Here is a 10,775-nt window from a genome sequence, read left to right as displayed (position 1 = left end):
CGAAGAGGTGGACAAGCCAGTCACCCCTTTTCATGGGGCATTCCCGAAGGTGTACTGAAGGACCGTTGCTGACACCCTGGCAGGAGGTGCTGGTCAAGAGGAGCATGCATCTGGCCTACAACCATGGGGCAGAAGGGAGCATGGCTGGGCTGACCACTCACCAAGGGAAATTGGCCTGTGGGACCCACCAAGAGAAATAGACCAGGAGTTACATAAGCCCCAAGAACCACATCTATTAGCCTGGTTTTTGTATCCGGGATCCTGATAGCAGCCTCCGATCGGTCATTCGTAGTGACACTGTACGTGTGTGTGCTTGCGTGCATCCTAGTGCGCGTGTACACACAAGCGCACACACATGTGTTGCGCCTATGTAACAACAGAGACACAGAGAGAAGAGAAAACAACTGTTTTCTGTGAGCCCCAAAGGGAGCAGACCCAGTGTTCTGGAGCTGAGCTGGGGGAGAGAGACAAGCATGTTCTCCTCCCCACGTCTTTTCTTATTTTGCATTTCTCATTACATCCGCATGTCATGGGGCTGCTGGCTGATTTATAATTTATTGGTTTAGTGTCTCACGGCAGGGAAAGGATGCTACGCTATATTTTTCAGGGACACTCAATTCAACTTTGGTGAAGCAGCCAGAGCCACAGCTGTGAGGGGCACAAAAGAAAGATGTGTGCGAGGAGGAGGGCGGAAAGTGAGGAAAACCAGAGAGCCTAAGGCTGCCAGGTTTGTCCTGGCTAAACACCCTCCACCATCAGATTGGCTGGCCTTCGTGCGTGCGTGCGTGTGTGCCTGTGTGTGTATGTGTAAGTGAGTTCTTTCTAATCAGATTTTGGAAATTTGATCTCAATCAAACCTGTGAGCATGCAACTTCAATGTGAGACATGGGGCTCCAAGTACAAGACAGTTTGGGCGTAGTCCTGCTTTGGTCGGGTTCCCCATGGCAGACCCTGAGACCAGGATGCACTTGGAAGTGATTTTATGAAGAAGTTCTGCCAGGAGAAATGGGTGGGGGTGGGGGTGAGGAAGTGAGACAAGGAAGGGAAGGAGGCCAAGCAAGGGGACAATGTCAAGCAAAGATTCACAAAGGGTAACTTTGGCTCCATCCAGCAGGGGATTCCTGGAGACAGGTCACCCTTAGCATCATCCTAACTGGGAAAAAAGGGAGCCAGAGTACTGGTTAAAGGAGGCCCTCAGCTTCAGTTGTCATTGAGTTGACTGCAACTCATGGTGATCCCATGTGTGTCAGCATACAACCGTGCTCCACAGGGCTTCCAGTGGCTGATTTTTTAGAAGCAGATTGCCAAGCCTTTCTTCCAAGGTGCCTCTGGGTGGATTCAACCTTTAACCTTTCAGTTAGCAGTCAAGCGCTTAAAAATTTACACCACCCAGGGACTCCAAGGAGGCCCCTGAACCAAAAGCCTCATTGCCATCCAGTCGATTTCGACTCGTGACAACCCCATGTGTTATACAGTAGACCTGTTCCATAGGGTCTTCTTGACTGTAATCGTTACAGAAGTAGATCGCCAGGTCTTTCTTCCAGGGTACCAGCAGGTGGGTCTGAACTGCCAACCATTAGGTTAGTAGTCAACCACAAACCATTTGCACCACCCAAGGACCTTTTCCAAGGAGGCCCCCAAAAATCAAACCCATTGCCGTCGAGTCGATTCCAACTCATGGTGACCTTACAGGACAGAGTAGAACTGCCCCCATAGGGTTTCCAAGGAGCAGCTGGTAGATTTGAACTGCCGACTTTTTGGTTAGCAGCCAAGCTGAGGGTGGCCCGCCGAAAAAGGGACACAGGTGCTAGCTATTGGGAATGAAAGCAATGAGAAGCTGATGTGTAGGAAATGGGAACAAGATTCCTGCTGTGAACCCTAAAGTTCAATTTCTACCCAGAGGTGACTAGTGGCCTCTTTGGTAAGTTACCTACTGCAGGTGGCGGACACATGCATGTAGCAGGGCCTGGAGGGGAGACAGAAAACTGGCAGGTGAGAGCATGGATTCCCAGGAAAGCCTCGATTGCTACTGAAAAGCCAGTTGTTATTTTCGTTATGTTTTTGTCAGTGGGAGATTTGACTTGTGAAGGGGAGGGAGAGTGGTGTACAGACAGGCGAGAGAGCCGGCCACAAACAGGGAAAAGGAAATACACTTCAGGGAAAGTGGTAATGATCGACTCTCGGGGTTAGAACCATGGTCTTTGATTGAATAACATGGCAGGGTTTTGATTCAATAGTAATCTGATTTGGGTGGCATACCAATAATAAATTCTCCAGCAAACTGAAAAATTCTGTAGGGGAATGGAAAGCATTCAAACCCCATGGTTTTCATTGAATTAAATATGAAAATGTATCAGACAATCGATATTGCAATATTTGATTCAATCAGCATTTCAGGGATGGGAACCGTTTTCCCCCGTTTGTTTTTATGCTGTCGCAAAATATTTCAATTTGCTTCAGAATTTATTATTGACAAAGCACCCTCACGGCCGTTGGGGCCTGGGATGGGGAGCTCATCACAGAGGATTGGCAGCTGAGAGCTGGTGGGCCAAATCAGGCACAGACAAATAGCCAGCGAGCAGAGAACGCTCAGGTGAAATTCCAGGAAGAGGCTGATTATGCAAGGAGGGAGACAAGGACATTTGTCACTAGGAGAAAGGACACAGACAGGACAGGTGGCCCTGCCTTTCCTTTGGATTCCAGGTCCTCTCAAAGTGAAGTCCCAGCAGCAAGGGCCTGCCCTGGGCAAAACTATGAGACAGGAAGAAGAGATACCCCTCCACCCCAGCTCCCCATGGCCCAGGCCCTCAGGCTGCCCTACCATTAGGAGAAAAGGCCTTTCACCTGGACTTCAAGCACGCTGTCTCCGTAGCCCTGGCATCAGTGGCCTGGTACCATGTTACAAATGCCAGCTTGGAGTCCCAGAAACTTGGGTCTGAGTCTGGGTTCTACCACCAACTAGCTGTGTGGCCTTGGGTAAATGACTTAACTGCTCTGTGCATCCATTTCCTTATTTGTGGAATAGTGGTAAAGCCTTACCTTCCTTATAGAGCTGTTGTAATTATTAAATGAATGCGTATTAAATTAATGGCTATAGCATGCCCAGTACTTCATACACAGCCAGGAAATGGAAGCTATTATTATTATTAGGTCCCTGGGTGGTGCAAATGGTTTGCGCTCATCTGCTAACCTAAAGGTTGAACCCACCCATTGGTATCACAGAAGAAAGGGCTGGCAGTCGGTAAAGATTACAGCCAAGAAGACCCTATGGAGAAGTTCTACTCTGTAACACATGGGGTCGCCATGAATCCGAATTGACTTGATGGCAATGGGTTATTACTATCAGTTATCTACTGCTTTGTTAAAAACCTCCCCAAAACATAGTGGCTTACAATAAATATGATTCAGTTAGTCAGTTGCTCTAAGTACCAGTCACTGTTCTAAGCTTTTGCCATGCATTAACTCAGTCAGTGTGCACACCACCACTGTGTATCACTTTGTTACTGTGTCAGTGAGCTTTTGCTGCATAACAGCTAATCATAAAATCTCAGTGACATACAACTGTGAACATGTATTTCTCAAGCATCTGCAGAATTCAGCTGATCTAGGATGGGCTTGGAGTCCCTGGGTCATGCAAATGGTTAATACGTTCGGCTGCTAACTGAAAGGTTGGAGGTTCAAGTCCACACAGAGGTGCCTCAGAAGAAAAGGCTGGCGATCTACTTGGAAAAAATAAATCATTGAAAACTCTACGGAGCACAGTTCTACTCTGACACACATGGGGTCGCCATGAGTCAGAGTTGATTCAACTGCAACTCATAGGCTGGGCGTGGCTGGGCAGCTCCGCTAATCTCGCCTGGGCTTGCTGGTGTATCTGGGGACCCGCAGGAGTGAGCTGATCTAGGCTGGCCTCAACCAAGATGGCTCAGCTCTGCTGCACTTGTCTCAGTCTCCGGCAGGCATGTCCTTAGAGCAGCGGCACAGGCACGAGAGGGCAAGCTCCAATACACAAGCCCACTTCACGCCTCTGCTCGCGTCACATCTGCCAACATTCCATTGGCCAAAGCAAGTCATATGGCTGAGCCCAGAAGCAAGGGGTGGGAAAGATTCCTCTGCCTACAGTAGGAGGGCACTGAAAAGTTGCAAGGCAAAGGACATGGATTCAGGGAGGGTTGGAGTTTTGGGAACACAAAGACACAGGATACTACATCACTGAGTTCATTTTACAAATAAGAAAGCTGAGCCCAGAAAGTTTAAGGTATTTGCCCAAGGAAGCACAGTCAGTAAGTGGAGTATGTATCCAGGGCTTGACCTCAAGCCATCTGCTCTTACCCACTCCTCTAAGCCATTTCACTCCTTCTTGTTGCTGTGTGTCATTGAGTCAATTCCAACTCATAGCAACCCATGTGACAGAGTAGGATTGTCCCATAGGGTTTCCTAGGCTGTAACCTTTATGAGAGCAGATCTCTTTCTTTTACTACTTAGCTCTGGCTTAATCCAAAAATAAAATTAAGAGTATGGGATGTATGGACTGTGTCTCCTCCAGGAAATCCTCCATAAGTATCTTTTTTCCTTCTAGATCACAGCCTTGAAAATCCTATGGGGCAGCTCTACCATGCAACCTAGGGTCACCAGGCATCAGAATTGACTCCACAGCAACCAATAACAGCAACGATAAGCCATAGTACGTTCAAGGTCATTCCGGTCAAATACGCAGAGTTTGGGCATTAAGTAGCACCGTTTGGGTGTGCAGCCACATGCTCTCACAGTTAGCTGCTCTAGGTTTTGACATCTTGTGTCAGTGAAGAGCCTGGTATTAAGGTCTCTCTCCCCTCCATGGAGTGGGAAGGTTGGGGAGAGATTCTAAGGCAGCCCCATTGGCCAGGCCAAGGTTTTACTCAGAAAATTATTTCAATCCTGTTTTAGTCCAGAATAGACAAGGTAATCCCAGAGTTACATGCGTAGAGGAACGGATCTTAACCTTTTCTGGGTCACAGACTCTTTGAGAACTGATGAAAGTTAAAGACCCTCCCTTCAGAAAAATGTATACACCCCCAGAATTCTCCGTATAATCACAGGAGTGTTGAGAAACTCATGTGTGTTCAAGTCCAGCACCTGTGAAAGGGTTGGGCTATAATAATTTTAGGCTGGGCAATTTGTACAGCAGATGTCTACGTCAGCCCTGCAAGTTTCAGTAAAGAACTCATAGGCTGTTTAACTTTGAACCACTTAATTTCCTGGCATACTCTTTGAGATCAGCTTATGGCAAAATAGGCCCCAGGCAAAATTCTAACTCAAGAGGGCTCCTCCTTGAAGAAGAAGCTTTTGCCTCCCTGTTCCAGCCTTGTCCCAGCTACTCCAAAGATGTGCCCAGAAGCCTACAACTCATATCACCCCGCTCCCGTGGCCAGCCAGAGGGTACCCATCATGGTAACATAAGTTTCCCCAGAAAGCCACAGATTCAGAATAACTCATTTCTGGCCAGAGACCAGTTAGGACAGAGGGCTTTTCTGCAGTGAGAGGCAGTAGAGGATAGAAGTTAAGAGCACGGATTCCAGTTCCAGGAGCATACAAATTATCACATATCTATTTCTACCTCTCTCAGCTCTCCTTGTCTCTGCTTCAGTTTCCATGTTGGTCTCATTCTCTCCTGCCACAAACAGGTTCTCCCCACAGGGAGAAATGATGGCAGTTGGCAGGCCAAGCTGGCGCCTTTCAACTTGCTACCAGAAAGGAAAAAGCAAACCTCCTACCACTTCTACCACTCTCCCAGCATTCATTTTTCAAAATCGCTCCTGATTGAGCTTGCTTGGGTCATGTGACTCCCTTGGACCAATCACTTTCGACCAGAGAAGAGTGTCCTATATGATTGGCCAGGTCTGGGTCACATGTCTATCCTGTATCCCAAACACAGGTGGGGCTTTGTGACTGTCAAGCTCCCCAAAACCACAAAGGATGGCAGAGGAGGGGTTCTGCAGCTGAAAGAAAGGTACAAAGCGGATAAAAAGATCAGACACTTATTACAATTATTGATTACTGTTAGGAGAAATAGCCCGATGAAGCTCATTACTGTGCCGACTGTTGGAACAGGATGTTGTAGAGACATTACTTACCATATTGGAGGGGTTCTCAAACATCAGAGCTCCTCAGAATCACCTGGAGGGCTTGTTAAAACACAAATTTCTAGGCCCCACCCTTAGCATACAAATATAAGAATTTGCATTTCTAACAATGCCCAGGTGATGACGCTGCTGCTTGTCCAGACAACACTTTCAAAACCACTGTCATATTGCCTAGCCAGTTGCGGTTGAGTGGATCCCGACTCATGGTGACTTCATGTGCATCAGAGTAGAACTGTGCTCCACAGGGTTTTCAGTAGCTGATTTTTCAGAAGTAGTCTGCCAGGCTTTTCTTCTGAGGCTTCTCTGTGAGGATTCAAACCTCCAAACTTTAGACTGCCAGGCTTTTCTTCTGAGGCTTCTCTGTGAGGATTCAAACCTCCAAACTTTTAGTTAGCAGCTAAGCACGTTAAGTAGTGTCCGACCCAGTAAGTGCCCTCTTTAAAAAGACCCACAGAGAAATCCTGCCTGGTCTCAGTATTGTACCATGATGAGTGTTGTTTCTGACCAATTGGTTTATTTTTATTTTTGTAGACACTGCGGATCTTATAAATCATGTCTCTTTCTTTGGGCTGGCTGCTGGAAAGCTCAGCACTAACGGTGTGGCCCAGTTCTATTGTGTCTACGAAGCCACAGAGTGTGCGTTCATTGACTAACTTTAACCCTAGCTTCATTTTTATTTTCCTCCTTTTGTTTTCCCTTTAGTCTAAAAAAACTGATTTGGAGAGGATGGAGGGGGTTAGAAGCTGGCGAAAAGGACACGAAAAGAGAGAGTGGAGGGAGAGAGCAGGCTGTCTCATTAGGGGGAGAGTAATTGGGAGTGTGTAGCAAGGTGTATATGGGTTTTTGTGTGAGAGACTGACTTGATTTGTAAACTTTCGCTTAAAACACAATAAAAATTATTAAAAAAATGATTTGGTTGAAAGTGACAGAAACCAGCTTGAACTATGCTAAGCAAAAAGGGGGATTTATTATAAGAACATTGGAGTGTCCTAAGAAAGAGGAACTTGGTCAGGCCAGGGAACACTTTGGGCAAGGGACCACTTGATCACCCCGCCTCCTATCTTGGCTTCTCTCTCACTTCATCTTTATTGCCCTTTTCCTTCAACCCAGCTTTCTCTACAAGGTGGGAAACATGATCACCAATGGCTCAGAGCTTTACATTTTACAGTCTCCACCACTGAAAGAGACTCACCTGATCTGATGCTTGTGCCTATCCCAGGTTTAAAAACCCCGAGGAACAAATATATCCTAGAGAAATAAGACCCATCACGTGAATAGACATATGCACACTCATGTTCATTGCAGCATTATTGACAATAGCAAAAAGATGGAAACAACCTAAGTGCCCATCAACAGATGAATGGATAAACAAATTATGGTACATATACACAACAGAATACTACGCAATGATTAACAACAGTGATGAATCCATGAAAACATCTCACAATGTGGATAAATCTGGGAGCATTATGCTGAGTGAAATAAGTCAATCACAAAAGGACAAATATTGTATGAGACCACTGTTATAAAAATACAAGAAGAGGTTTACACACAGGAAAAAACAATCTTTGATGGTTACAAGGGACAGTAGGGGTGGAGAAGGGAAATTACTAACTAGATAGTAGACAAGCATTAACTTTGGTGAAGAGAAAGACAACAAACAGTACAATACACAGTATAGGGGAAGTCAGCACAACTTTGACCAAGGCAAAGCCACAGAAGCTCCCTAGACACATACAAACGCCTTGAGGGACTGAGTTTTACTGGGGCTGAGGGCTGGGGACCACGGTCCTGGGGGACATCTAGGTCAGTTGGCATAACATAGTCCATAAAGAAAATGTTCTACATCCTACTTTGGTGAGTAGCATCTGGGGTCTTAAAAGCTTGCGAGCAGCCATCTAAGACACATCAGTCCCATCCCATCTGGAGCAAAGGAGAATGAAGAAAACCAAAGACACAAGGAAAATGTTAGTCCAAAGGTCTAACGGACCACATGAACCACAGCCTCCATCAGCCTGAGCCCAGAAGAACTAGATGGAGCCTGGTTACCATGACCTACTGCTCTGACAGGGATAACAATAGAGGGTCCTGAACAGAGTGGGAGAAAAATGTAGAAAAAAATTCAAATTCACAAAAAAAAAAAAAAAAGACCAGACTTACTTGTCTGACAGAGACTGGAGGAACCCCCAAGACTATGGCCCCCAGACACTCACCTAACTCAGAACTGGAGCCACTCCCAAAGTCCACCTTTCAGCCAAAGATCAGACAGGCCTATAAAACTAACAGCACACGTGAGAAAGGTGCTTCTTACTTCCATCAAGTATACAAGACCAAATGGGCAACACCTGCCCAAAAGCAAAGACGAGAAGGCAGAAAGGGACAGGACAGGCTAGACAAATAGACAAGGGGAACCCAGGGTGGAAAGGGAAACGGGGAAAGTGCTGACACAATGCAGGGATTGCAACCAATGTCAATGTCAATTTGTGTATAAGTTTTTGAACGAGAAACTAATTTGCACTGTAAACTTTCACCTAAACACAATAACTTTAATTTTTTTTAAAAGGTATTTTAAAAAGCTCAAAAAAAAAAATCACAAAGAACAACTCTGATTGGCCCAGATCAGGGCAGGTGCCTAGCCTCAGGCCAATCAGCTGTGGCAGGAGGTGGGTCATGTTGTACAAAATGGCTGCTCCTGCAGCAGGTATTGGTTTGGGTTTGGAGGTCTATAGTTCTCATAAATGGATGCTGGAAGTACAATCCCGTTGGTGTCCACCTCACTCCTTTTGTCTTGATGTATTCTATATACTAATGTTAACTAGCTGTAGTCAAGTCTATTCTGACTCACAGTGACCCCATGTGTGTCAGAATAAGACTGCTCCACAGGGTTTTCAATGGTTGATTTTTCAGAAGTAGATCACCAGGCCTTTCTTTCAAGGTACCTCTGAGTGGCCTCAAACTGCCAACCATTCAGTTAGCAGCTGAGCATGTTAACTATTTGCACCACCCAGGGACTCTACATTAATGTTGTTGTTGTTAGGTGCCATCGAGTCTGTTCCGACTCATAGTGACCCTATGCACAACAGAACGAGACACTGCCCAGTCCTGCGCCATCCTTACAATCATTGTTATGCTTGAGCTCATTGTTGCAGCCACTGTGTCAATCCACCTCGTTGAGAGTCTTCCTCTTTTCCGCTGACCTTGTACTGTACCAAGCATGATGTCCTTCTCCAGGGACTGATCCCTCCTGACAACATGTCCAAAGTATGTAAGACGCAGTCTCGCCATCTTGCCTCCATGGAGCATTCTGGCTGCACTTCTTCCAAGACAGATTTGTTTGTTCTTTTGGCAGTCCATGGTATGTATATTCAATATTCTTCGCCAACACCACAATTCAAAGGGGTCGACTCTTCTTCGGTCTTCCTTATTCATTGTCCAGCTTGCACATGCATATGACGTGATTGAAAATACCATGGTTTGGGTCAGGTGCACCTTAGTCTTCGGGGTGACATCTTTGCTCTTCAACACTTTGAAGAAGTCCTTTGCAGCAGATTAACCCAATGCAATGCGTCTTTTGATTTCTCGACTGCTGCTTCCATAGCTGTTGATTGTGGATCCAAGTAAAATGAAATCCTTGACAATTTCAATCTTTTCTCTCTTTATCATGATGTTGCTCATTGGTCCAGTTGTGAGGATTTTTGCTTCCTTTATGTTGAGGTACAATCCATACTGAAGGCTGTGGTCTTTGATCTTCATTAGTAAGTGCTTCAAGTCCTCTTCACTTTCAGCAAGCAAGGATGTGTCATCTGCATAATGCAGGTTGTTAACGAGTCTTTCTCCAATCCTGATGCCCCGTTCTTTTTCACATAGTCCAGCTTCATGTATTATTTGTTCAGCATACAGATTAAATAGGTATGGTGAAAGAATACAACCCTGACGCATACCTTTCCTGACTTTAAACCAATCAGTATTCCCTTGTTCTGTCCGAACAACCGCCTCTTGATCTATGTAAAGGTTCCTCATGAGCGCATTTAAGTGTTCTGGAATTCCCATTCTTTGCAGTGTTATCCAAAGTTTGTTATGATCTACACAGTCGAATGCCTTTGCATAGTCAATAAAACACAGGTAAACATCCTTCTGGTATTCTCTGCTTTCAGCCAGGATCCATCTGACATCAGCAATGATATCCCTGGTTCCACATCCTGTTCCAAAACTGCCTGAATTTCTGGTAGTTCCCTGTCAATACACTGCTACATACATTAATGTTAGCCACCTGAAATAATTTCCAGAACAACTTCAAGGATATACAGAAAGGCAGAAGAATACTAGTTGGCTATCTTTTTAAAATGGTATAAATTACATTTTCTCTCATTTCTGAATCCCCAGCACCTAGCCCAGTGTCTGTCATATTGTAAGAGCTCAGTGAATGTTGAATGAATGAATGAGCAATTATATTTTAAATGCCCTAGGAAGAACTGTGTCATTTGAAGGAACACTGAGGTTAGGCCCTCTATAATGGAATGTGAGGAATTATACCCTAATTCACTCAACTTGAAGGTTCCGAATTTAATTTATTGGGTCTCCTTAATGCCCTTAATGCCCTTAGTGAGTCCCTGGGTGGCACAAATGGGTATTAAGCACTCTACTACTAACTGA

The sequence above is a fragment of the Elephas maximus genome, chromosome X, assembly GCF_024166365.1.
Source record: "Elephas maximus indicus isolate mEleMax1 chromosome X, mEleMax1 primary haplotype, whole genome shotgun sequence".
NCBI classification, from domain to species: Eukaryota; Metazoa; Chordata; class Mammalia; order Proboscidea; family Elephantidae; genus Elephas; species Elephas maximus.
This window is presented reverse-complemented; position numbering follows the sequence as displayed.